General features: G+C 40.3%; 1 long non-coding RNA gene across 1 annotated transcript; it reads right to left on the bottom strand.

Moving 5' to 3' along the window:
* Positions 1–23,926: 23,926 nt before the first annotated feature.
* LOC129524228 (uncharacterized) lies at positions 23,927–25,200 on the bottom strand. Its single transcript, XR_008667973.2, has 2 exons — positions 24,931–25,200; positions 23,927–24,579 (listed from the first exon to the last, which is right to left on the bottom strand). It is a non-coding gene; the product is annotated as an uncharacterized lncRNA (long non-coding RNA).
* Positions 25,201–27,142: the final 1,942 nt, after the last annotated feature.

Raw genomic sequence — 27,142 nt, forward strand, 5'->3', positions numbered from 1 at the left:
GAGGGGGTGTTTCCCCAGCCCTGCAGTTCGGTGGTTCTCTCCTGGTGTGGTTGGGTCCAGGGCTTTTTAGGGCTTCAGAGTAGGCTTTTTAGGGCTTCAGAGTAGGGGAGGGGCAGGCTGTAGGTAGTATTGGAAGAGGCAGCATTTGATTGATTAAAGGGCATGGAACAGATGTTCTCACTCTGGGTTGTGGGTTTCCTCCAGGACCGGCAGTTAGGTCTTTCAGCCTTCAGGCTGTTATTGGCTTGAAGGTGGGGTTTCACAGGGACCTGGCCCTATCTGCCAAGGCATTTGGCTGCCTCCTGTCACTATCAGTCTGTTGTCGAATGTATTCCAAATGGCTATACCAATCAATACAAAAAAGTAACAACCAATGTCAAAATAGTAAAAAGACATCATTATCAGACTCTCGATTTATTAAGTAGTTAAAAAATTTTGATAAGCAAATATAAATACATTCTTAGAAACATACAACTTACAAAAATACAAAAGAAAATTAAAAATACAAATATTTGTATGTCTATTAAAGCAATTGAGTCTGTAATTAAAAATAGTTTTGTAACAGCCCAGTGGGTTCATCTTGCTGGCTGCCTAAACAGAGCCAATTTATCAAGACAGGGGAATTGCAATAGAGAAAGAGTAATTCACCCAGAGCCAGCTGTGCAGGAGACTGGAGTTTTATTATTACTCAAATCAGTCTCCCTGAAAACTCTGGGATCAGAGTTTTTAAGTCTAATTTGTTGGGTAGGGGACCAGTTTATCAGGGGTGCTGATTGTTTGGTTTGGGGATAAAATCATAGGGAGTCTAAGCTACTGTCTTATGCAGAGTTAGTTCCTGGGTGGGGGCCAAAGAACTGGTTGGCAGGTCCAAGTGGGGCTGTTCAGTGGTTAGAAACGCAAAACCTAAAAGGACATTTCAAAAGGCTGATCTTAGTTTCACAATAGTGATGTTACCTTCAAGACTCTCTGTCACCCAGGCTGGAATGCAATGGTGTGATCTCAGCTCACTGCAACCTCTGCCTCCCGGGTTTGAGTAATTCTCCTGCCTCAGCCTCCCGGGTAGCTGGGACTACAGGCGGGTGCCACCACACCTGGCCAATTTTTGCCTTTTTAGTACAGACACGGTTTCATCATGTGGCCAGGCTGGTCACAAACTCCTGACCTCAGGTGATCCACCCATCTCAGGCTCCCAAAATGCTGGGATTACAGGCATGAGCCACCGGACCTGGCCTAGGAAGATGCGAATCTTATGACCTCTGGAATAATGGCTGGTAATATTTAGAATTCCAGCCTCTCTCATTCTAACTTGGTGGCTGGTGGCCTTTCATTTGTCTTACAAGAACAGTTTAACTTCAAACTGTAAACTAATTTCCTTCCCAAGGCTAGTTCAGCCTACACCCAGGAATGAACAAGGACAGTTTAGAGGTTTAAAGCAAGATGGGGTCAATTAGGTCTGATATCTTTCACTGTCATAATTTTCTCAGTTATGATTTTGCAAAGTGGTTTCAGTTTTACAAGGCAAACTCTAGGCCCAGAGGCTGTATTGGTGAATTCTGTCACTTATTAAAAGAATAATGCCAATTTAAAAAATAAATTCTTCCAGAAAACAGAAGAAAGAGAACTTCCCAACATATTATGTGAGGTCAGCATAATGCAGACACTAAAAATGGACACTTTATCATAAAAAAAGTTACAAGTCAATACCACTGATGAGTAGTGATGCAAATTCTAATCAAAATATAATCTAGTCCAGGCATGGTGGCTCATGCTGTAATCTCAGCACTCTAGAAGGCTGAGGCAAGAGGGTCGCTTGAGCCCAGGAGTTTGACACCAGCCTGGGCAAAATAAGGAGACTCTGTCTCTACAAAAAATTAAAAATAAAAAATTAGCTGGGAGTGGTGGTGCATACCTGTGGTCCCAACTACTTGGGGGGTTGAGGTAAGAGGATTGCTTGAGCCCAGGAGGTTGAGGAGGAAGTGAGCCAAGATTGCACCATTGTACTCCAGCCTGGGTGACAGAGCAAGACCCTGTCTCAAAACAAAAACAAAGCAAAAACAAAATGGAATCTAACAATCTATAAAAAATAAAAATGTGGCCAGGTGTGGTGGCTCATGCCTGTAATCCCAGCACTTTGGGAGGCCAAGGTGGGTAAATCACTTGAGGTCAGGAGTTTGAGACCAGCCTGGCCAACGTGGCGAAACCTGTCTCTACTAAAAACACAAAAACAAATTAGCCAGGCATGGTGGTGTGCGCCTGTAATCCCAGATACTCGGGAGGCTGAGACAGGAGAATCCACTTGAACCCAGGTGGCAGAGGTTGCAGGGAGCTGAGACCAAGCCACTGCACTCCAGCCTGGGTGACAGAGCGAGACTCTGTCACACACACAAAAAAAATAAAATAAATACATAAAAAGAAAAATACATAAAAATGAAATTGGATTTGTTTCTAAAAATGCAAGGTTAATTTCATATTTAAAAATAAAATTCACCTCATAAAAAATATAATGAGAAAAAATTATATGATTATTTCAGTAGATGCAGAAAATACATTTGTTAAAATTCAACATCCAGTCATAATAAAGCCTATTAGCAAACTAGGTAAAGCAGGGAGCACCACTAACTCAAATCTTTGAATAAAAGAACTTCATTGTGGCATGTTAAAAGCTTTCTCTTTGAACCATGATGAAACACAAGTATGACTCAGTATGATCACTTTTAAAAACATTGTATATTGGTGATTCTAACCTGTGTGGTAAGGCAAATAAACAACTTACTTAATTAATGAAATAAAAGTATAATGACTGGAAGGGAAAAATTAACTATTATTTATTCACAGATTACATATAAAAAAACCTTAAAAAATTACGAGAATCAAAGGAAATTAAAAACAATCTGCAGATAAATCATTAGAATTAATAGATAATTTAAACAAGATTATATATATATATAAATCCAATATACAGAATTAATTTCTGCTTAATGGTAACAAACAATAAGAAAGAAAACATCAAAAGATGCCACTTGCAGTAGCATAACATACTAAATAGTTTGGAGTAAAACTAACAAAATATGTGTAACACCTTTATGCAGAAACTGATTATTGGGGAAAAATGAAAAAGTACTTTTTTTTTTTTAGGAATTCTATTTGTGTGAAAGATTCAATATTTAAATAAGTCATTTATTACTAAACTGATCTATACAGTCAAAGCAATTTTAATCAAAACCATTATGCATGTGTATTTGTGTGCATGTGTAATTTGATAAGCTGGTTCTAAACTTTATATGGAAGTGTAAAGGGCCAAGAATAGTCCAATTATGACTGAAAAAGAACAAGGTAGGAGGACCTATGTTACTGGAAATCAAGAATTTTTACAAAGCCGCGGCTGTTAGAACAGGGTGAAGTTCTAACTGTGTGGATCACAGATAGCCTCACAGATCAATGGAAGAGAACACAGAGCTCAGAGGTCCCCCATGTATGATATGCACATGGGATTCATGACTAAGCGGAACTACAATATACCATGTTGCTCCCGCCTCTAAGAAGTAAGCACAGTGTCTGGTAGGCCTTGGCAGGTTCTAAAGACAGCATATTTCACATCTAATAAAACTGTTCCATCCTGCACACAAGGGGACACAGAGGGGGTCATCTCTGAAGAGCCAAAAGAGCAGAGGCCTCAGAAGCAGACATCCATGCTAAAGGACACATATCCTTGCCACTTGGGTCATATGACCTAGCTGACTTGGCCTATCATAGTGAAGTCATTGGAGTCATTACCATGAATGAACCATAGTGAAGTCATTGGAGTCATTACCATAAATGCTGTGTGGCATTTATGGTAATACAGAGAAAATCACTACACAGATGCCTAGGAGTCTAGGTCAAGGCTGTGTCATATGCAGCAGAGAATTATAGGCCTTTTGATAAACAGCTCCAGGCTTGATACTGGGCTCAGGTTAAGATAGAGTACCTGACTGCTGGCAGTAACTGGCTGTGTTCCCCGAGGCTGCATAAGTAGGAAGCCCTGGCCCCATGTCATATGCCCCTGCCATACCATCGCCTCTCCCTAGTGCTCACCTGCCACCCAGTGAGATCCCTAAGAGCAGCTGATGGAGAAGGAAGAATCCCAAGGTTTGTTCATGGGTGCATTGGCTTGGAATGTGTGCGTAAGAAGAAAATGGATGGTGCTATATTGGCCAGCACTCAGGGATAGCCCAAAACGGTGGCCATGGGAGAACCTCCCACCACAGGCAGAACATCCAGGCAGGCACCTGTCATCTGCTATTCTATTTTATTTTATTTTATTTTTTCTGAGACAAGATCTCACTCTGTCTCCCAGACTGGAGTGCAGTGGCACTATCGTGGCTCATTGCAGCCTCAACCTCCTGGGCTCAAGTGACCCTCACACCTTAGCCCCACAATTAGCTGGAATTATAGGCATGTGTCACCATGCCCAGCTTATTTCTCTTTTAATTTTTTTGTGGAGACTGGATCTCACTATGTTGCCCAGGCTGGTCTTGAACTCCTGGGCTCATGCTCGTCTGCTTTTTGTGGAGTGAAAAACTGTCTGAACTTGTAAAACACATATGGACTCAGGAGCCATGGCAAATGGCCTAGCCAGCTGGTCAGGGACTGAGAGAAAAAAGAAGGTTGCAACTCATTTTTCTTTTCTTATTCCAATAGAGAATTTTATACTTTTATTTGTTTCACCATCAAGTCAACACAACTCAAAGCCCTCTTCTACTTAAAATAACTTCAGTGGAAAAAAAGACTTAAGAGTTGACTTTGTAATAACAATCCCCAGATTCTTTTTAGCCAGATTATTATAATTGTCAAATAAATATTATTAAAGAAAGCCAATTTACATTTACTGCTTCATCACATCAGATACTCATAATGCTTTATGAATCTCCTGTGTTATTTTCAATAACAAGATTATGCATGTGAGAAGAATAGACTTTTTCTTGTCCTCTGATGTCCTCTGGCTAGTCTCCAGAAGCAGAGGATATCTTGCTATTTATCTCTGTGACAAGGTAAATGCTCTAATCAAATACTCCTCTGAGCAGTCATGAGTATTTGTTCTCTGGTGGCTTTATAAGCAATGTATCAGAAAAATTTACTTATAAAGCAGGAACATTAAATTTTGGTTTATTACATAGCTTTTGGAAGCTAGAATATAAAATGTAAAATGAAGGAAAGGAAATAATGATATGTTGTTAAAACAACACTCAGTGTTTCATATTTTTATAATAAATTATCAAATTATCACCTTGATCTGTATGTTAATAAATAATAGTTTCTGATATTTGGAGTTTTTGTATCAAGAACATTTCTTGGCCTAGACCTGCACTGTCTGGCACCCAGTGGTTGCCTGTGGCTACTCTGCACTTGAAACCTAACTTGTCTGAATTGGGTTGTGCTGTAAGTGTAAAATACAAACTGGATTTCAATGACAAAGTATAAACAAAAATGTAAAATATTATATTAATACTTTTTGTATCCATTACTTTGGAATAATATTTTAGATATATTGGGTTAAATAACATATATTATGCAATGTAATTTGATGTGTTTCTTTTTACTTTTTAAATGTGGCTACTAGAAAATATAAAATGGCATATGTACCTCCCACCTGTGGCCTGCATTATAGTTCTATTGAACAGTGCTGGTTTAAAGTAATATGGTTAGAAAAATTGTCAGGATATCTGAACACATGGGTTCCAGGAATAGTCTTTTAATTACAGATAATGGTAGGAGTTTGCATTAGAATCCTAGGTTCCGGAAACTCTAAAATGGTGTCCAGTATTTGTTTGGAGCTGCATAAGATCTGTGTTCTTGAATAAGTGCCTATAATTGACATTAATTGTATTGTTAGTAGAGTAAACAAAACCATAATGTATACTCCTGCACACATGGAGTTCAAATTATGATACTGTTAATCAACAGAGTATACATTCTTTTCAGCACCACACCACACCTATTCCAAAATTGACCACATAGTTGGAAGTAAAGCACTCCTCAGCAAATGTAAAAGAATAGAAATTATAACAAACTGTGTCTCAGACCACAGTGCAATCAAACTAGAACTCAGGATTAAGAAACTCACTCAAAACTGCTGAACTACATGGAAACTGAACAACCTGCTCCTGAATGACTGCTGGGTACATAACAAAATGAAGGCAGAAATAAAGATGTTCTTTGAAATCAGCGAGAATAAAGACACAACATACCAGAATCTCTGGGACACATTCAAAGCAGTGTGTAGAGGGAAATTCATAGCACTAAATGCCCACAAGAGAAAGCAGGAAAGATCTAAAATTAACACCCTAACATCACAATTAAAAGAACTAGAGAAGCAAGAGCAAACACATTCAAAAGCTAGCAGAAGGCAAGAAATAACTAAGATAGAGCAGAACTGAAGGAAATAGAGACACAAAAAACCCTTCAAAAACATCAGTGAATCCAGGAGCTGGTTTTTTTAAAAGATCAACAAAATTGATAGACTGCTAGCAAGACTAATAAAGAAGAAAAGAGAGAAGAATCAAGTAGACGCAATAAAAAATGATAAAGGGGATATCACCACCGATCCCACAGAAATACAAACTGCCATCAGAGAATACTGTAACACCTCTATGCAAATAAACTAGAAAATCTAGAAGAAATGGATAAATTCCTCAACACATACACCCTCCCAAGACTAAACCAGGAAGAAGTTGAATCTCTGAATAGACCAATAACAGGCTCTGAAATTGAGACAATAATTAATAGCTTACCAACCAAAAAAAGTTCAAGACCAGATGGATTCACAGCCGAATTCTACTAGAGGTACAAGGAGGAGCTGGTACCATTCCTTCTGAAAGTATTCCAATCAATAGAAAAAGACGGAATCCTCCCTAACTCATTTTATGAGGCCAGCATCTTCCTGATACCAAAGCCAGGCAGAGACACAACAAAAAAAGAGAATTTTAGACCAATATACTTGATGAACATTGATGCAAAAATCCTCAATAAAATACTGGCAAACCGAATCCAGCAGCACATCAAAAAGCTTATCCACCATGATCAAGTGCGCTTCATCCCTGGGATGCAAGGCTGTTTCAACATATGCAAATCAATAAACGTAATCCAGCACATAAACAGAACCAAAGACAAAAACCATATGATTATCTCAATAGATGCAGAAAAGGCCTTTGACAAAATTCAACAACCTTCATGCTAAAAACTCTCAATAAATTAGGTATTGATGGGGCATATCTCAAAATAATAAGAGCTATCTATGACAAATCCACAGCCAATATCATACTGAAAGGAAAAAAATGGAAGCATTCCATTTGAAAACTGGCACAAGACAGGGATGCCCTCTCTCACCACTCCTATTCAACATAGTGTTGGAAGTTCTGGCCAGGGCAATCAGGCAGGAGAAGGAAATAAAGGGTATTCAATTAGGAAAAGAGAAAGTCAAATTGTCCCTGTTTGCAGATGACATGATTGTATATCTAGAAAACCCCATCGTCTCAGCCCAAAATCTCCTTAAGCTGACAGGCAACTTCAGCAAAGTCTCAGGATACAAAATCAATGTGCAAAAATCACAAGCATTCTTATACACCAATAACAGACAAACAGAGAGCCAAATCATGAGTGAATTGCCATTCACAATTGCTTCAAAGAGAATAAAATACCTAGGAATCCAACTTACAAGGGATGTGAAGGACCTCTTTAAGGAGAACTACAAACCACTGCTCAAGGAAATAAAAGAGGATACAAACAAATGAAGGAACGTTCCATGCTCATGGGTAGGAAGAATCAATATCATGAAAATGGCCATACTGCCCAAGGTAATTTATAGATTCAATGCCATCCCCATCAAGCTACCAATGACTTTCTTCACAGAATTGGAAAAAACTACTTTAAAATTCATGTGGAACCAAAAAAGAGCCCACATAACCAAGTCAATCCTAAGCTAAAAGAACAGAGCTGGAGGCATCACGCTACCTGACTTCTAACTATACCACAAGGCTACAGTAACCAAAACAGCATGGTACTGGTACTGGTACATGGTACCAAAACAGAGATATAGACCAATGGAACAGAACAGAGCCCTCAGAAATAATGCCGTGAATCTACAACTATCTGATCTTTGACAAACCTGACAAAAACAAGAAATGGGGAAAAGATTCCCTACTTACTAAATGGTGCTGGGAAAACTGGCTAGCCATATGTAGAAAGCTGAAACTGGATCCTTCCTTACACCTTTTTCAAAAATTAATTCAAGATAGATTAAAGTCTTAAATGTTAGACTTAAAACCATAAAAACCCTAGAAGAAAACCTAGGCATTACCATTCAGGACATAGGCATGGGCAAGGACTTCATGTCTAAAACACTGAAAGCAATAGCATCAAAAGCCAAAATTGACAAATGGGATCTAATTAAACTAAAGAGTTTCTGCACAGCAAAAGAAACTACCATCAGAGTGAACAGGCAACCTACAGAATGGGAAAAAAATCTTGCAATCTACTCATCTGACAAAGGGCTAATATCCAGAATCTACAATGAACTCAAACAAATTTACAGGAAAAAAACAAACAACCCCATCAAAAAGTGGGAGAAAGATATGAACAGACACTTCTCAAAAGAAGACATTTTTGCAGCCAAAAGACACATGAAAAAATGCTCGTCATCACTGGCCATCAGAGAAATGCAAATCAAAACCACAATGAGATACCATCTCACACCAGTTAGAATGGCGATCATTAAAAAGTCAGGAAACAACAGGTGCTGGAGAGGATGTGGAGAAATAGGAACACTTCTACACTATTGGTGGGACTGTAAACTAGTTCAACCATTGTGGAAATAAGTGTGGTGATTCCTCAGGGACCTAGAACCAGAAATACCATTTGACCCAGCCATCCCATTACTGGGTATATACCCAAAGGATTATAAATCATGCTGCTATAAAGACACATGCATACATATGTTTATTGCGGCACTATTCACAATAGCAAAGACTTGGAACCAACCCAAATGTCTAACAATGATAGACTGGATTAAGAAAATGCGGCACATATATATCATGGAATACTATGCAGCCATAAAAATGATGAGTTCATGTCCTTTGTAGGGACATGGATGAAGCTGGAAACTATCATTCTCAGCAAACTATCACAAGGACAAAAAACCAAACACCGCATGTTCTCACTCATAGATGGGAATTGAACAATGAGAACACATGGACACAGGAAGGGGAACATCACACTCTGGGGACTGTTGTGGGGTGGGGGCAGGGTGGAGGGATAGCATTAGGAGATTTACCTAATGTTAAATGACGAATTAATGGGTGCAGCACACCAACATGGCACATGTATACATATGTAACAAACCTGCATGTTGTTCACATGTACCCTAAAGCTTAAAGTATAATAATAATAATAATAAAACAAATTGTGATACTGTTATTTCACATCTCCTGCCCGTCTTAAGTGTTAACTCAAATTTTTATATTGATCACAGTTTGTATCTTTATTCTTTCATTCACATGCCAGAACCACCACTGTGTTAAGAGAGATTTATGGGAAGGGCTGAAGGGTAGTCAGTGAATAGAACAAAAGCAACAACCAAAAAGTGAAGCATGTAGCTCTAGTTCAACTGTAGATAATATAGAAACATAACTATCGCCCAGGCACCCATCTAGAGAGCTAGGGTTCTCTTCTACTCTTCCCCTTCCTACCCTCCATAGTCAACATGCCTTCTATTCTGGCTCCTAAATAACTCTCTCACCTGTTTCTTCTTCCTCACATCCATGGCTACTGCCTTGGCAAACCCCCTTATGACCTTTCCTGTTGCAGTGCCCATGGCTTGGATCCCTAATCCAATTTACTTTGACTCCTACTACTCATTCTTCAAATATTAACCAACTGGTTGTTTTTTTCCTAAATGGCAGTCTGTTCAACTCTTTTAAAAGTTCTGCAAAAATCCAGACTGCCCACATGATAAAGAGCATAGTGCTTTGAAAGCATTCAAGGCTTTTCCTTCTGGCCACCTTACACCACATTCTCCTCTGTGTAAGCATGTTGGATCATTCTGTGCTCCCCTGATGTGCTGTGTCTGCCTAAACCATTGAACCTGTGGCCTAAGCCTTTGAACACTGGTATGTTTGCCAGGGATGCCCTCCCTTTTCTAACTACCTTCCACCTGGCCAATCCTATCATTCTGGAGGTGTTATGGACTGATTGTGTCCCCCACAAAAGCATATGATAAAGTCCTAACTCCCAATGGGACTCTATTCAGAGATGGGGCCTTTAGAAGGTAATTAGGTTAAATAAGGTCATAAGGGAGGGGCCCTAATCTGATAGGTTAGTGTCCTTATGTGGAGAGACACCAGAGAGTTTGCTCCCCACCTCTCTCTAGCTATGTGAGGACACAGCAAGAAGGTGACCATCTGCAAGCTAGGATGAGAGGCCTCACTAGAACCCAACCATACTGGCCCCCTGATCTCAGACTTCCAGCCTCCAGGACCATGAGAAAACAAATGTCTGTCATTTAAGCTTCCCAGTCTACAGTATTTGGTTATGGCAGTCCGTGTTGACTAATGCTGAAAGCTCTGCTCAAAACTCAGTCCCTGGAGAGTGTGCTCCAATGTCTGAGGCTGGGTGCCTTTTTTCTGCTTACACAGAATCCCTGATACTTTAATCAGGGTCCACACCGTATTGTTGTTACTCTTATGTTTATCTTCTGTACAACTCTGTGAACTCTTTGAGGGCACAGAAAGCCTTGTATTCATCTTTGTTTTAACCCTTCAGCACTCAGTTTGTTTAATATTGCAAAAGGTGCAGGGTAGAGATGATATTTTGTTGGTTGAGCATATAGGAGTGTTTTGTAAAGCTCTTCCAAAGCAAATAAATAGTGTTGGGGAGAACAAGTGTTTTCCTGGGTTCTTGTAAGTAATTTCCAGCTTGAAGCCATCTGGACAGAAGGAGCAACAGGAATCCTGCTCCAGGCAGCTGGTGTGGCTGGGGAGACCACAGTGAGCCCTGTTTCATGGGAAAGGTACCAGCCACCACACTTAGTTAATGGTTAATGCTCTCATGGAGGTGAATGGGGTGGGGTGGTGGGGGTGTTATCACAATGAGGCATTCATGAAAAACAGATTTGCTCTCTTGTCCTGTGACCACAGATGCGAAAGATTAATGGCAAGGGAATAAGAAGGAATCTCTAGTTGTCAAAACACTTAAACCAATCCCTCAAAGAAACACCGGGGATTGTGTATTTCAGATGGCTTGGTTTCCACAAGCACTACTATAGTGGTTCAGGTTTCACACTTTCCCACTGCAAAACTAGCAGGGGCCAGTTTTCACATGTTTGACCAGGGCTGTATCATTCATTTCTTCTCTCAGATTAGTTTTCTGAACTAAGTCAATTCTTTGCTATTTCACAGGAGCCCAGGTAGCAGAATATAATATAGTATATGCTCTTTATCTGTCTTTTCCTCTCCATTTGTGGCTAATTTTCCAGGCAGGTGGTGTTAAGTTGATTGTACAAATTAGACTTGGCAGATTTTGAGGGTGTCGTGGAGAGTTTTTGGGGTGGAGGGTAAGCATCTGAGGGGGACTGCTAAGTAGCCTACTGGAAGAGTTAAAAGCCATAGTTTATTCATTAGAATACATGGAATTGGATATAGAAAGTTCTGGGTTAGAATTCTGACTACTATTTACTTGCTGTGTGATCTTTGATAAGGTGCTTGACTTCTCTGAGCCTGCCTGTAAAAATGAAAAATAATGGTGCTTACCTTTTAGTGTTGCAAAGATGAGAGACAATATGCATAAAGCACTTGGTGAATGTGAGCACTCAATAAATGTGAACTATCATTAACAACTTCCCTGTTTGTTCATTGTCCTTGGAAGCCATTTACCTCTGTTGGCAAGGAAGAATTAAAGATGACTAAGGCATATTGGAATTCTGGGACAGTAAAGGACCTTAGGAGGCTGCTATTTTCATCTAGATTATTGTCCAAATCATTCATGATGGATAGTTTTGATTCTGTTTTAATATCTCTGGAAATGGAGACTTTAACACTTTGTAAGGAACCTATTCTAGTGTTTCATCATCATAATGGTTAAGAAGTTCTTCCTTATAAGCAGCAGAAATCTATCTGGTTTTAATGCGAGCTCATTTCCTCACATTCAGCCCTTAGGGGAAAAGGAGAAAAGCTGTTGAGTCTCTCAATTGAGAAAATCTTTACGTACTGAATACCAGAATCATCACTCCTTTTCAGTTTCTCCCTGAGGCTAAATAACCACAGGGCCTGTAATAGTTCCTCATGGATACAGTCGCCACTGCTTTGCCATCTTTGATCCTTTTATTTGAGGTAAGTTTATTGCTTGGCATGTGGTTAAAAATCTGTCCTACATTTGGCAGAGCAAACTATTACAGAATATAAGGGAAAATGCATTCTCAAGCCTACAAAATATTAAAATTATTTTGATGGTATGCTAACAAATCCCAGGCTCATCATTATAAGCAGGAGATTTAGAAAGGATCCTGGCATCTTCTGTGATGAATCTTACTAATGTAGCATGGTGAGTAAGACATGAACTCTGGAATCACAGACTTAGGGTTGGAACTCCAGCTCCTCAACTTGCTAAATATTTACTTCCCCCGAGCCTCAGTTTTCTCATCTATACAAAGGGACAACACAAGTACTAACCTCATAGGGTTCCCAAGGTGACCACGTGTTCCATTTATCCATGCATTGCTCATTAGCCCCAAGCTCCAGGCATGCTCTGCTGCAATGAATGACATTCTTCCACGTCTCTCCTTCACAGTGAGCCCAGGGTCACTTTCCTCAGGAGAGCGTGTGGAGGGATCCTGCAGGAGGAAACGTTCCCTGCTGCACAGTGCGTCAGTGGGGTAAGGGTGAGGAATCTATGCAGCTCCACCTCAGTCTCATGGCCAGAATCTCAGCCTGGCCTGGTGGCCTTTCCATGCCCTACCAATATGGAGAACAGTGCCCTGAAGGCCACCTGCCACACTGCACCTGATTCCTTCCGCAGGCCTGTGCATGGCTCCATCACAGCCAGCCCTCTCTCTGAACGCCCACACTGCTCGTAATTGCCTGTGCTCGAGCGGGCTGCTTTCTGCTTGCTGGGTCACAGCATATCAGCCCTAGTCAGGGCAAACCAGCAAATTGTTCCCACTATTCAAGGACTGAACTGTGCTTTCTGCAGCAAGGTGTGAACCCCACAGCCCTTTTGAGTCTGTCCTTCCTTTTGTATTTTACCTAAGCTCTGGGGTACCATGCAGGGTGTCTTTGTAACTTGTAGTCACTCTTTTTTATTAGAGTTTAATGGTTTTTTAAATTGAACTTCTCCTGTTTAATTCCCCATATGGATGATCTCTCCTGATTGGACCCAGACTGATAAAATAGAAAAGCACCCCCTTGAGTCTCTGACTGCAGGAGGTGCCATGGACTGAAGGTCAGCCCAGCTGTGGTGCTGACACATCCCAGTGTCCATGCCAAGGCCCTGCTTCCCGAGGCTCCTCCCAGCCAGTAATGGGGCATGGCAGGGATAATAGGGCAGCTTGTTTTTGGGGGATGTGGGTGCCTATGATAGGCAACCTTGACTCGAGGACTCCTGATAGGATTTCTTAAAAATTTGCAGTGTATTCTAAGACTTTTCCCACCCAACCTTCCTTTTTTCCCAATCTTGTCCACAGCAGTTGGACCTGCATTACCACCTCTCCCAGCTACCCCCACCACTTTCCCTCAAATCTTTTTTCCCATAAATCTCACACAGATTTCACCCCATAGTGAGTCAGCTTTCTGGAGGACCCAAGCAAATACAGTTGCTACAGGAATTTATTCGGATAAAGCAAACAGTAGGTGCTTGTAAATGTTGGCTATGAAGTTGCTGAGGATGATGATCATTAGCCAAGGTTCAGAATCCCTGCCTACCAGGGTGTCAATGCTGAGTGACAAATCTTGGTTTTGTTTTTTGGTGAGGAAGTGATAACTCCTGTGCTGGATAAGCCCCTCAATGGCCTTGACAACTAAGCTCTTTCTCCTCTTGTCACTTTTACCTCTCAAGAATGTGCTGGGACAGCCTCATCCTGAGATAAAGAACAACAACACAGGCTCCGTTCCCATTCCTTAGAACTGGATGTTGTCCTGCAGTGCTTATTTGTCCAGCAAGTCCAGTTGCTCCTGCACATGAAACCCAGATAAGATCATGCTTTTGGGGTCCCTCAGCTGCAGTGCAGCATAAGACACACACAGTGGCCGGACGTGGTGGCTCACGCCTGTAATCCCAGCACTTTGGGAGGCCAAGGTGGGTGGATCACTGAGGTCAGGAGTTCAAGACCAGCCTGGCCAACATGGTGAAACCCTGTCTCTACTAAAAATACAAAAAATTAGCTGAGCATAGTGGTGGCAGGCACCTGTAATCTCAGCTACTCGGGAGGCTGAGGCAGGAGAATCACTTGAACCCAGGAGGCAGAGGTTGCAGTGAGCCAAGATCATGCCATTGCACTCCAGAACAAGAGTGAAAACTCCATTCCCTCTCCCCGCCCCCCAAAAAAGACACACAAAGTGAGACTCAATCCACCCAGGGCAGTCTTCCTGAGCCTTGGGGGACTGGCTTGCCATAAATCCTAGGCTTCTATTGTCCCTTGCTGACTTTCTGTAAGTAATAAAGTTGCTCTGCTTAACACGTGTGAGTTTTCTGTCTCACTGGACCCATGCAAGTGGATTGATACTGATATATGATATTGGCAAGGTGTTTAGCATCTTCTTCTGGGACTGATATTGATGCACAGTGAACCTGCTTCATGTATTGTTCTTCTGATTACTATCCATCAGGGACACAGATGTGCTGTTTGATCACATCCCTAAGGGGTGGCATTTCTAAAACTTTAAATTCATCTTCCTTCTCTGAATCTGACAATAAGCACAGTGCCAGCAAAAATCCCCAATTAGCAATTTGGAATTCTGTGTTTGGGTGTCTGTGCTCATTAACATTTTATTCTAATAAATTGAAGAAATATGTAGTAACGTGGCAAGATATCAGCTTTGTATGCCACAGGCCACTCTTTTCATCTCACAAGCCTTTTCTAATTTTTGCACCTGTAATTCAAACCTAGCAGAGGTAGCATAAACAGATATACAGGTTCTGATCCACTCTTAGGCTCCTATAATCTTGATCTGGCATCCCTAGATGCTAAGGAATTAGTGTTTCTCTATTACTATAACTGGCGAGAAAAAAATGTTAGTAGTTCATAACATTTTTAAAATTGGCTTTAAAAATCACCTATTTCAATGATTGTAATTCAGTTAATGGAATCTTTCCTCATCTTTGGGAACTGTATACTGATCTGAGAATCCCTTTTGCATGTGATGGAAAGAGTTTGTCCTACCACAGGGGAGGAAAAATAGCAGATAAGAAATCTGAGACATGTGGTTTCATCCTGTTTAATGTGAGTTTGATACATGACACTGACTAGTTTATCATTCCCAAGACTTCTCCTCCTTTGGCTCTAAAATACTCTTCAAGGACCTAGGCCACTAAAGGATGTGCAATAGCTCTCCCTGCCCAATGCTGACATGATTTGTTGTATTTACCACCACTGCACAATATTCGGCATGCAGTGCTTTGGTGGCCTGTGTGTGTATGCTATGAATAACTGGTGCCAATTTTCAACTAAGGAACCGATTGCAAAAACTTTTACTGCAAGTGAATAAGGAACACTTTTATAAGGTTTGATTCTCCAGGGAGCCCAACTGGGTGCATTTGGAACTTTCCACATCAATTCAGAGGCAGAGCCAGAAAATGTGGCTAAACATTTTGGCTGATTCAATCATAGCCTAAGTGTTGTGATTGGCAATATATAATCTGTAACCTTTGATTCAAACAACAAAAATTTAACCTCAGAGAGGTAACCTGAAGGGGGTGTGCTTTTAGGATAATTTATTCTTTCAGTTATATTCTTGTTTCAGCAGAAGAAATGAATTTGGTAATTGGGAATATTTCTAAACTTGTATGCTTAGACACATACACCATTAACATAAATGCTTCTTTACACTCAGGCCCTGGAAATAGTAGCTGTGATTAATATGCTCATCCATATGCTTTTTTTATACCCTTTAAATGCAAAAGATGATTTTTAAAGAATTAAGCATGGATTGGAATTCATTCTGTGATCACATGAACAAATGGCATTTTAAAGGATATAACAGAAAAACATTGCACTAAGCAGAAATGGAAGCTAGGAAATTGATTTCTTATGACAAAGAGAAGCTTTTTGCCTCCTCATTTCAATGAAATAGAAAAAGGATCCTAAAATATGCAATATAATCAGGCTTCTTCTTGTCTTTGGCTGGAAGCCAAAACTATAGTTTTACGTTGTCACATGAGACTCTCCTCTCATCCTCTGCTCCCATCCTGCCCCTGTCCAAACCCACCCCGTGGTGATCCCCTCTTTCCCTGGCAGAAGCATGTTGGGCTTTGCAGGGACAACCCCTCCCCATGGCTTAACATGACTAGCACACAGCTACAGATGTTTCCAAGCCACACAGGGAACTGCTACCCTCTGGAAATTTACACTCTCTTCAGTTAGCTCAGCCTATGGGGAGCTCAGTGGGGGAAAAGAGTGGCTCAGTGATTCTTAAGTGCCTCTCAGAAGCCCACAAATGGACTTGTGCTGAAACATAGTTTAGATGGGCAAACCACATTTTAAAAATGGAGTTAACAGAGTCATCCAGTAATATATTCCCAAACATATTCTTTTACAACTTATTTTATGCTTGGATAAGCCTGTGTGCTAGTTTGCTGTTAGGATGACATATTCATGCAATGCTCATTTCTAAAACATAATAAATTATAAAAGATACGTGTTCTTACAAAGGTGTGAGTTAAAAGAAAAAAAGCTGAAAAGAAGTTTTTCAATTTAGATGGATAATATATTACAAATGGGGAATGTGCTTATAAGGGATATTATTTTTGTCATATCCTGATACGAGAATGTATGTGATTTTTGCTACATGGAGTGGGAAGGGACAGGCCAGACCTCACAGGAGAACACAGGAACAGACAGAAGTTGGAAACAAGGATCCAGCTACACGTGTGCAAATTCTAATCTGGGTATGCAAAGAACAGTATCAGCTAAAAGTTTGTCAGAAGGTTTCGGCTGAGCCCTGCTCCCAGGTCTAGATGAGCTCTCTTTGTACCCTGTGACCCTCATTTTATGACAGTCGTTGTGTTTGTCATTACCTGCCCAATATCAGTCATCCCTGGCAGATTGTAGTCCTCATGAAGGCAGGTCTCTGATTTGCTTGTTGCTGAATCCTCACAACTAACATCTGCCCACACATTGTAGGTGCTCAATCCATGCTGAATAAATGACATTAATATCAGTTTGGAGAGACTAGTGGCAATCAGTGGGGGAGGAGAGCAGAAAGACAGAGGAGAAGCAAGTTGCCTGCCCTCAGACAGGCCATGTGGCGGTAGCAGCCACCTGGGGCCTCTGGGAGGAAGCTACCCAAAGCACAGCCAGAAGTCCTTGCCCTGGGGATGTCTGGAGCTCCAGATGCAGGCAGGGGCTGCCTCCAGGCTGTGTCAATGTGATGGTCCAAGGCAAGGCCAAGTTTACAAGTGGAGTTTAAGGAGGTCTGCCTACGAGGGAATAAGGAACATGGAAGCTGGGATCCAAGCTTAACTTGATGCTCTGCCTATAATGAGAAAACTTACCTATGATGAAAAAATTAGTGTTGCCACAGTAATTATCAACTGATAGCAACAGTGATCTGTTTCCTCTGCTATGAGTCATGTCCCCGTCCCTTATGATAACAAATGGGTCAGTTAGCCACTCCAGTTTCAAATTGCTCCTTGGAAAAATGTTTACAGTAAAGCCTTTCTAGCCAAATAAAACAATAGCTTATTGTCTGTTATCAAGACCATGTAAAACGTGAAAAGAAAAATTACATATGGGAAAATAAACTATTAACCATGCTTGACTCAAACATTCTTTTGAAGCCCCAAATGGGTCTGAGGTCACTTCTTACAGGGTCACCTTGGGGAAGTTGCCTTCTTTATCTCTATCTCCCATCTTCAAGTGCAAAGTTAAACCTTGGAATGCATCCTGAGAACCTCAGGGGTAAAGAAGCAAGACTGTGAAAGCATGCACAGCCCAAAGGTTGAGCCATATTCCCAAGGACCTGTCCAGGGGAGCACCTTCTGGCCTTGCTCTTCTGTGTACCATTGACCTCCACCATTCAGCCAGAGAGGAGCTGAGGACAAAAGGCCCATTGCAGGCAAAGACAGAGGGGCATGGAGCCTATTCCTGTGCTCCTGGGTGCCTCCTTCCACAGCGACTTCTCTGAACCCATCTCAGTCCTTGCCCCGTGTGGGCTCCCCTTCAGCGTCCGGGGGCTTGCAGCTTTTTGCTTGCCAACCTCGCTCTCCCTTTGGGACATTCTGCTTCTCATTCCTGCTGTCAGGAACAATGCTGCTGTGAGTTGGATGAGAACGTGTTTGGGAAGAGGGTCCTAAATCAATGATGCTTCATGTCAGCACAAAAGTCACATAACACTTTTTAGCCACTCTGCACCTCCTGGGAGCCCCCAGTTTTTTTTCAATGGGCTAGAACGATGTATCTAAGCCCCAGCCTGGAATACTCTCCTGTTTTGTTGTGTAGCAGACCCCTTAGCCTTCCTCAGCTCAGCTGTCATCTCCCTAGAAAAAGAAAGGTGGTGGGTGGTGATCTGAGTCTTGGGATGCTTGGCCGGCATTGCTGTTGGTGGTTGGTGATCCTGGCCCATGGAACTCTGCCCATCTTTCAGTGGACCCTGCAGTTCTGGCCACTGGGCACCTCAGTGCTCAGAGACACTTTCCCTCTTTCCCAAGTTCCACAAATATTGATGAACCCTTGCTACATGCCAGGCTCTATGGTAAGTCTTAGTCATATTGTTTGAAGAACAGCAGCTGGGTCCCAGTTTCACACAATACCAACAAGGACCCCATCTTTGCTATTTTAGCCCTGTAGATTCAAGGGGACAGATGAAAATGAGATTTAATGTCTTGGTACTTTGATAAATGGAAGCTTGGATTTGATTTCTTTTCTTTCTTTCTTTTTTGTTGTTTGTTTGTTTTAGAAAAAGAAAGGATTAGATATTTCTCACAACCAGAGCTGTGGGGTAAAACACATGCCTGCCAGAAATGTGAACTTTGTGAGGGCAGGACTTGCTCAGAGGACTTTCTCAAGTCCATGGCTGTTGTCCTATCACCAGAGAAGAGCCTGGGCCCCAGTAGGCCTCCAGGAGGTAATGTTTGAATGAATGAATGATGCAACATGTATTGAGAATTTGCTAAGTACCAGGCAGTATTGAAATCGCTTTGCCATAGTAGTTCACAAAACCCTCACCAAAGTCCTCGGTGGGAGATGCTGTCATCACCCCATTTTGTAGAGGAGGGTCCCCTCCATTTGATAGAGGAAGAGGGAGACCCAACTAACATTCTTGAGATCCCATCAGCCTGATACAGCCAGGAGGCAGAGCTAGATTGTCTGGTTTTGGCCACCTGATGTTGCCTCTGAGAAGGGGAGACTCCCCGAGGGGTCAGGATTTATTTTCCCATTCATTTGTTCACTCACTTGTTCCACAAATGTTGATGAACTCCTTCTACGTGCCAGGCTCTATGGTAAGCCTTGATGAAACAGTTTGAAGAGCAGCTGGGTCCCAGTTTCACCAAGCACCAACAGATACCCTGTCTTCTCTGTGTCCTAGGCCTGGACAGCGCCCTGCACTTTGGTTGGCCATCTCCTATCTCTTCTCTTCAGGGACTCTTGCTTATTTATGCTCTTATTTTTGGTTATTTTACTGAAGGTTTTACCTCTTTTATATATTCATATACACACTCTTTAATTCTCCCCCTTCCTTTCCAATTTGTGCTCAGCTACCTGAGGAAAAATCTCTTTCCAACACTTTTACCGAGAGCTGATACACATAAGGAGATCAATCAATGGTGATGCATTCTTGTCAAGGGGCAAGAAATCCATATAAAATAAAGGGGAACAATACTTCAAAGTCCCTGTAATTTAATAAACAGATTATATTTTATTAATACTGTTTTACTAGCTCTGATTAATTTCTTCCTAGTTCAAGAACCCGCCTTCAAGATAAATAGTAATCATCTCAAATACAAATTTATTTTTTTTCTATTTTGTCCTATTTTTGTTCCATTTAAAATACACAGTATTTTGGTGACTCTGTGACTGGTCAAGGGTTTTAGGGCTCACCAAGTGTCATTTATTACATTTGTTGAATGGAAAAATATGTTTTAAATTTGAAATGCATGCCAGTAGCTAGCAGGATTTTTAACTCATTACAGAATAAATGTCGAAATTTATTTGGAAAGTCATGGTTATAAATCTACAAAATACTGGCACTTTCATGGTATTTTAAAATATCTTTCTTTCATGTATTAGTTCTTCTGTTTTCACATTCCGTGGACTTCCTCAGGCTCCCCATCCTAACAGCTGGGGCAACAGTAGGCTGTGGGAGAACATAACATTCTAGAATACGGTTTTATTTTTTTTTTTTTGAAATTTCAAAATGCAGTCTGCCAAAGAATGTCCCTAATGCCCTCCAAAAAGCAACAGCTGGCTGTGGGCTAGACTTTCTGAATTAATTCGAACCTGTATCCAACAAACCTAGTGTACAGAATTTTCTAGCTTTTTTTGTGTTTCTGTCTTGCAAATAGATACTTAGGAACTCTATACATTTTTGTTTTTTCAAAGTTGAAAGAATAAGTGGAATTTTTGAGTCTCAGAATGCCCACCAAGACATAGCTTTTATTTAACAAACAATTTAAGACAGGAGAGACACTGAAACAACAAAAGCTTATCTTCTGGAGTTGTCATCATTCCTTCTTTCCAGATGGATCCCAAAATATTTGCCAGGAATACTGCTTTATTTATGACTTAGAATAGGAATACATAGAGAACCATAACAATTGTCACTGCACTCAAACTATTTTCTGCAATTACCAACGGAAATAACAAAAACACTAGGAAAACACATTTTCATCAAAATAGCAGATTTTTTTCTTTGTGAGCTGTAATTAGTCCCTGTGCCAATTTCCATTCTCTGAATTGCATGCTAGATGATAGGCATTTTTTTTCTTTCTTCTTTTTTTTTTTTTGGTGAGAGGAAAATGAATGTATTAGCTCATAAACACATCCTGACCAGATTACAAATTAATTCCTCTGGAATTTATCAGTAAATAAACAGTCTTTCCAAAAAAGAAGTCTATTTGTCCAGAAATGTTTACTTGGAAACATTAGTGTCCGCTCTTCACATATCTACTTATATTTTTTTGTGTATGTCTTAGCCCCTGCAATATCATGAAGAATTATACCTTTTCTCAATGTAATACACATGCCTTGCATGGTAACAGTAGTCATTTCAGGTAAATTAATTATTCCACTGCATGGCCAAGTGCGGTATAATCCCAGCACTTCGGGAGGCCGCAGCGGGTGGATCACTTGAGGCCAGAAGTTTGAGACCAGCATGGCCAACATGGTGAAACTCCGTCTCTACTAAAAATACAAGAAAATTAGCCAGCCATGGTGGTGCATGTCTGTAATCTCAGCTACTCGAGAGGCTGAGGCACGAGAATCATTTGAACCCAGGAGGCAGAAGTTGCAGTGAGCCAATATCACACCACAGCACTCCAGCACAGGTGACAGAGCGAGACTCTGTTTCAAAGAAAAAAAAGAAAAAAAATTATTCCATTCCAGTAAACTAGAATATATAATCAATGTGGAAATTTTTGATTCCTTTCAAAATGTGTACACAAATGCTGATACTCCATTCACACTTTTTACACTTTACTTTTTTTCACTTAAAAATACTGTACATTATGGCAATTGCTCCAAGTCACTGTATATAGAATTGCTGTCTGCACAGCATTCCATTATTTGGAGAAACCACTGATACATCTAACCAATTTCTTACTGATGGATGTTTATTATGTTGCCTGTTCTTGCTATGGCAAACCACGCTTCAAAGACTATTCTTTTCCGTATTATTTTATACATGAATGACTATATCTGCAGGCTAACTTCTTAACAGCCCTCTAGCAGCGATTCACACCCTTCTCTCACATGGAAATCACGCAGGCATCTGAAAAATACTAATGGCTGGGTTCCACCTCAAAGATTCAGATTGTCGCCTGGGCATTGGGAACTTTAAAGGTCCTCAGGTGATGCTAAGGGTTGAAAACCTTTGCCTTCAAGAACCATCAGCTGCCCAGGTCCTGGCTCTGCCAAGAAGGATCTGTGTATCTCTGCCCTGCAAAAGCCAGGGAGCTCCCTCACTGAACTGTTGTCCACCTGACAAGTGAGAACCCGTGTGTCGTGGTAATTTTTTTTTTTTTTTTTTGAGGCAGAGTCTCACTCTGTCACCCAGGCTGGAGTGCAGTGGTATGATCTCGTCTCACTGCAACCTCCGCCTCCTGGGTTCAAGCGATTGTCCTGCCTTAGCCTCTTGAGTAGCTGGGACTACAGGCATGTGCCACCATGCCTGGCTAATTTTTCTGTTTTTTTTTTTAGTAGAGACGGGGTTTTGCCATGTTGGCCAGGCTGGTCTCAAACTCCTGACCTCTGGTGATCTAGCCACCTCAGCCTCCTGAAGCGTTGGGATTACAGACGTGAGCCACTGTGCCCGGCTGTGTCATGGTAATTCTAAATTGCATTTCTCTTATGACAAATGCAGTTGAAAATATTATATGTCTAAGACCATTCACACTTGCTTTTTTTGTGAGCTATTTCTTATTTGGGTCATTATACTGTTGTTCTTTCTCTTTATAAATTAAAGAAATTAGCTCCTTGTGGAAGGAAGTTTTGTTTGTTCATTTTTGTTTCATTTGTCATTGTCTTAACTTTTTTTGCGGCATTTTTCTCTATGAGAAATAGTTTTATGTTATCAAGTTTATCAAAAAGTCCTGGCTTCTGAGTTGTGCATCAGACTGAGAAAGATCCTCCTTATTCTGAGATTATTAGTATTTTTTTTAATTTTACGACTTCTAGAATTTTAAAGGTTTCATTTTTGACATTTAAACTTTTACTCATTGAAAACTGTGACATTTATTTTGGCATCAGTTGTGTGGTATGGATCCAACTTTATTATTTTTTCTAGATGTTCAGACACCATAAACTGAATTATTAATCCTCTCATTGATTTGAAATGCTACTTTCATCCTATACTAAATTACTATATATACCAGTTCCATACTATTTTTTATTATATTAGAGAACAATGATAGAAATTTGTAATATGTTATAATAAATTATCCCTTATTACTCTTGCTTTTTAGAAATGTTCTGGTTTTTATGCTTGATAGTTTTCATTATTAATTTTAGAACCAGCTTTTCTAGTTCCAGAACAATCCTATTGTATTTTTATGGGGGATTATGTTGAATTCACTTAATTAGAACTGAGCACACATTCCATCATGGCCCACCTCCCGCTGCCTTCTACCCTCATTTCTGTTTTCCCCCTTTTACTGAAAATTCCAGTTCTAACAGTATCCTTGAAGTTCTACAGACACATCACGTTCCCTCTTTATCTTTCAGTCAGCTGAGAGACTTGGAGATAGGCTCACGGAACCCTCCTCTCTCCCAGCACTCTTCCCAGGTCGATGCCTACCCTCCCACTATCAGCTTAGATCTTCTCAGAAGACTTGGCAATTCCCCAAGGGCACCCTAACACATTGTGTTGCAACTGCCCGTTCACTGGTGTGAGAGAGGAAGGTCAAAATGTACGTGCTCAGACTCAGGTGCAAAAAAATCATCAAGTGAAACTTTTTCTGTAAAGGACCTCATGTTATTTTAAAATTCTCATGTCACCTACAAATGGGTGGAAGAAAACCCTTGAAATTGCTATCCCGTGTATCACTTTTAATTTAAAAAATCTTGAAAATATTTAGTCAATTCAAAGCTCCATCTCCCTTCAGAGCTGCCTCTGGTCTCTCAGGGTTCTTCTCTTCAGGATCTCCTTCTCTCCCAGAAGGCATCTGAGCCTAGGAGCACTTTGTGGTTGTAGCAAAAGGGATCTCTGCTCTGAATCCTGCCTCTTCTGGGCATCCTTTGTTGTCCCTTGAGGTGTGGCTGGTGCCTTCTGCATGGTTTGAGCCTTGTGCCAGGGCTCAGTGCTGACTGTGCCCACACAATGCCCTTTGTGAGGTTTCTGCTGTCTGTGGCCTTCTTGTCCCAACCTCAGGCCTCCACATGTGACTTCTGCACCTCATCTCTGGGATGGTTTCAGTGGGTCCTAGATTGCTTTCTGTGCTCCCTGGGACAGTTGGTGGCACTCTGTGAGCCTACTCTCAGGTACCCTTACAAGCTACTCTTAATTTTCCCCGCTGTTCTGCTTGTTGGACATGGCATCATGCTGCAATGTTAACAGTCTTTCAAAGCTAAGCGCGGAGGATGTGATTCCATCCCTGGCAGTTCTTAGATTCCCTGTAAGTACCCAGGCTTCTTCACTCTCTGATCTTGGTCAGGTTACTTAACTTTCTCTTCCTGAATTTCCTCAGCTGTAAAATAGGAATGAAAGCGGTACTGAAATCATTGTGCCATTCTGCAGATTAATTGCAAGCACTCAATAACTATTTGCTCTTTTATTATTATAATTATTCTACTGCCTCCACTTTTAGGTGTAAGCAGGGATTACCTACAGAAGCTTCGCCACCCAAGTCTTTATTAATTGATTTGTTATCTTTACTGATTTCTTTCAGCAAGTGAAAAAGACAGCACTTTTAAAAAACTTCCTTTCTTCTGTTGTATTTGGATTACAGAAGTGATTTTTAAAGACACTATTAATAGAGGTATTTTATCTTGGTACAAAATTATTTAAAAAATAGACTTAAACAGAGACTTCCACTTACGGGTATAATAGACTAAGATCCTGTTGGATGATTTCTTCACCCTGCACACAACAACTGTGAGACTGCACGTAATCATATGATAGTACTGGAGACTGAAGAGAAGATGACAGGATCTAATGGGGGAGTCCATGCTTGCTTGAAGGAGGAGAGACATGGATCTGGACAAGTAAGTTTTCAACTCCACTGCTTTTAGCCTGGGCTAAGTGTTGTCTTCATGGCTCAGACAGCAGTGGCAGTGGTCCATTAGGAAAACTTAATTTTTCTGGTCTGAGAAATCAAAATGAAGCCAGAAAATTGTAAATGTTGTAGAGAGAGTGGGGTAATATTAGAAGGGAAAGAGGCAGAGAGGGGATCCCTGGTCCTGTCCATCATATCACTGACTGAATCCAGAAGCATATGGCATGGAAAAGACACAAAGAAGCTCTGGTAAAGATCTGAACTGAAACTGAACTGCTGTCCAAAAATCAATATTCAGTTGAAGACCAGCTAAGAATATTACCTGCAAAAAGAAAAAAAAAATGCTCTATCAGATAAAAATAACAGTATCTAGGATCTGTTAACATCCATGATACTAACATTCTGTCCAAAATTGTCCAACATGTAAAGATCCAAGAAAATGGAAAATATTCTAAGGAGAAAAAAACATTAATTGTGTTCAAGCTAGAGATGAACCAGATGCTGGAAATGACAGATAAAGAAATTAAGACAGCTGTTATAACAATAGTCAATGAAATAAAACAGAACATGATTTCAGTGAATAGAAATCTTGGCAGAGAAGTTGGAAATGTCAGCAGAAAATTAAAAACAATAAAATAGGAAACAACTGGAAGTTATAGAACTAAAATTTATAATTATGATAAAAAATCGGTGGAAAAACTTAATAGTCAAATAGGACAGAGAAAGAGTAAGTGAACTCAAATATAGAGCAATAAAGATTGTCCAAGGTGAAAAACCTGATTCTGGGAAATTAACAGTGTCCTGTTAGACTGGATAAAACAAGAAAACATACATATAATAGGAATATCAGAAGGAGATGAGAGAATGAGGTAGAACAATATTTTTTAAAGAAATAATAGCTGAACATTTCCCAAATTTGGTGAAAGATAAAAATGTTTAAATACTAGATGCTGCACAAACAGTACTCACAATGAACGCAAACAAGCTAAAGCTAAGGCACATCATATTAAAGTGTTGACAGCCAAATATAAAAAGTAAATACTGAAAACTAACATATTAAATACAAAGAAACAATGATAATTAACAGCCACTTTCTTATCAGAAATCATGAAAGACAGAAAAGACGGGAATAATATTTTGAAAACGCTGAAAGAAAACAACTGCCAATGTATAATTCTATATCCAGTAACAATATTTTTTAAGAATGAAGGCTCCAGAGCAGCAACACACTTATACACACTTATACTCTCTCAGACTTCACTGGGTAGCCTAGCACATGGCCAGACATTGTTTCAGAGATAATAGAGAGGTGTCTTGGAACTCTCCTTATGATGATGTTCCAATTCCACGGGGCATTCTGTTATTGGGATTGTCATAGGTGAAGGGCTAAATGCACTACTCAGGACTACCAACCTAAAATAAGAGAAGAGATAGGACGGTATATGTGAGTAAAGGAAAGATAAAGGAATGCACAGACCTGGAATTGAGGACATCAAAGTGACAGCACTGAAAAATCACATGAAAAATGTATTAATGGGGAGAATCACATAATTGAATCAAACAACTGCAAAAATCAGTTGCAGACTGAAATTCTAAGTAGAGGGTAAATCAGCTTGAAAGTAAAAAGAAATGTTCAGTTAAGATTTACTCTCACTTAGGAACATTTGTGTTTATGGTGTAGTCTCTTCCTACTTAAAATTTAATACATGATTGTTGGCTGCTTGTATGTATTCTTTTGAGAAGTGTCTGTTCATGTCTTTTGCTTATTTTTAATGAGGTTATTTGTTTTTTGCTTGTTCAAGTGTTTAAGTTCCTGAAAGACTCTGGATATTAGATCTCTGTTGGAGGCATAGTTTGTGAATATTTCCTCCCATTCTGTAGGGTGTCTGTTTACTCTGGTGATAGTTTTTGTTGTTGTTGTTGTTGTTTGTTTGTTTGTTTTGCTGTGCAGAAGCTCTCTAATTAGGTCCCACTTGTCAATTTTTGTTTTTATTAAAATTGCTTTTTTGAGGACTTAGTCATAAATTGTTTCCCA

This window comes from Gorilla gorilla, chromosome 7 (genome assembly GCF_029281585.2).
Source record: "Gorilla gorilla gorilla isolate KB3781 chromosome 7, NHGRI_mGorGor1-v2.1_pri, whole genome shotgun sequence".
Classification (NCBI taxonomy): Eukaryota; Metazoa; Chordata; class Mammalia; order Primates; family Hominidae; genus Gorilla; species Gorilla gorilla.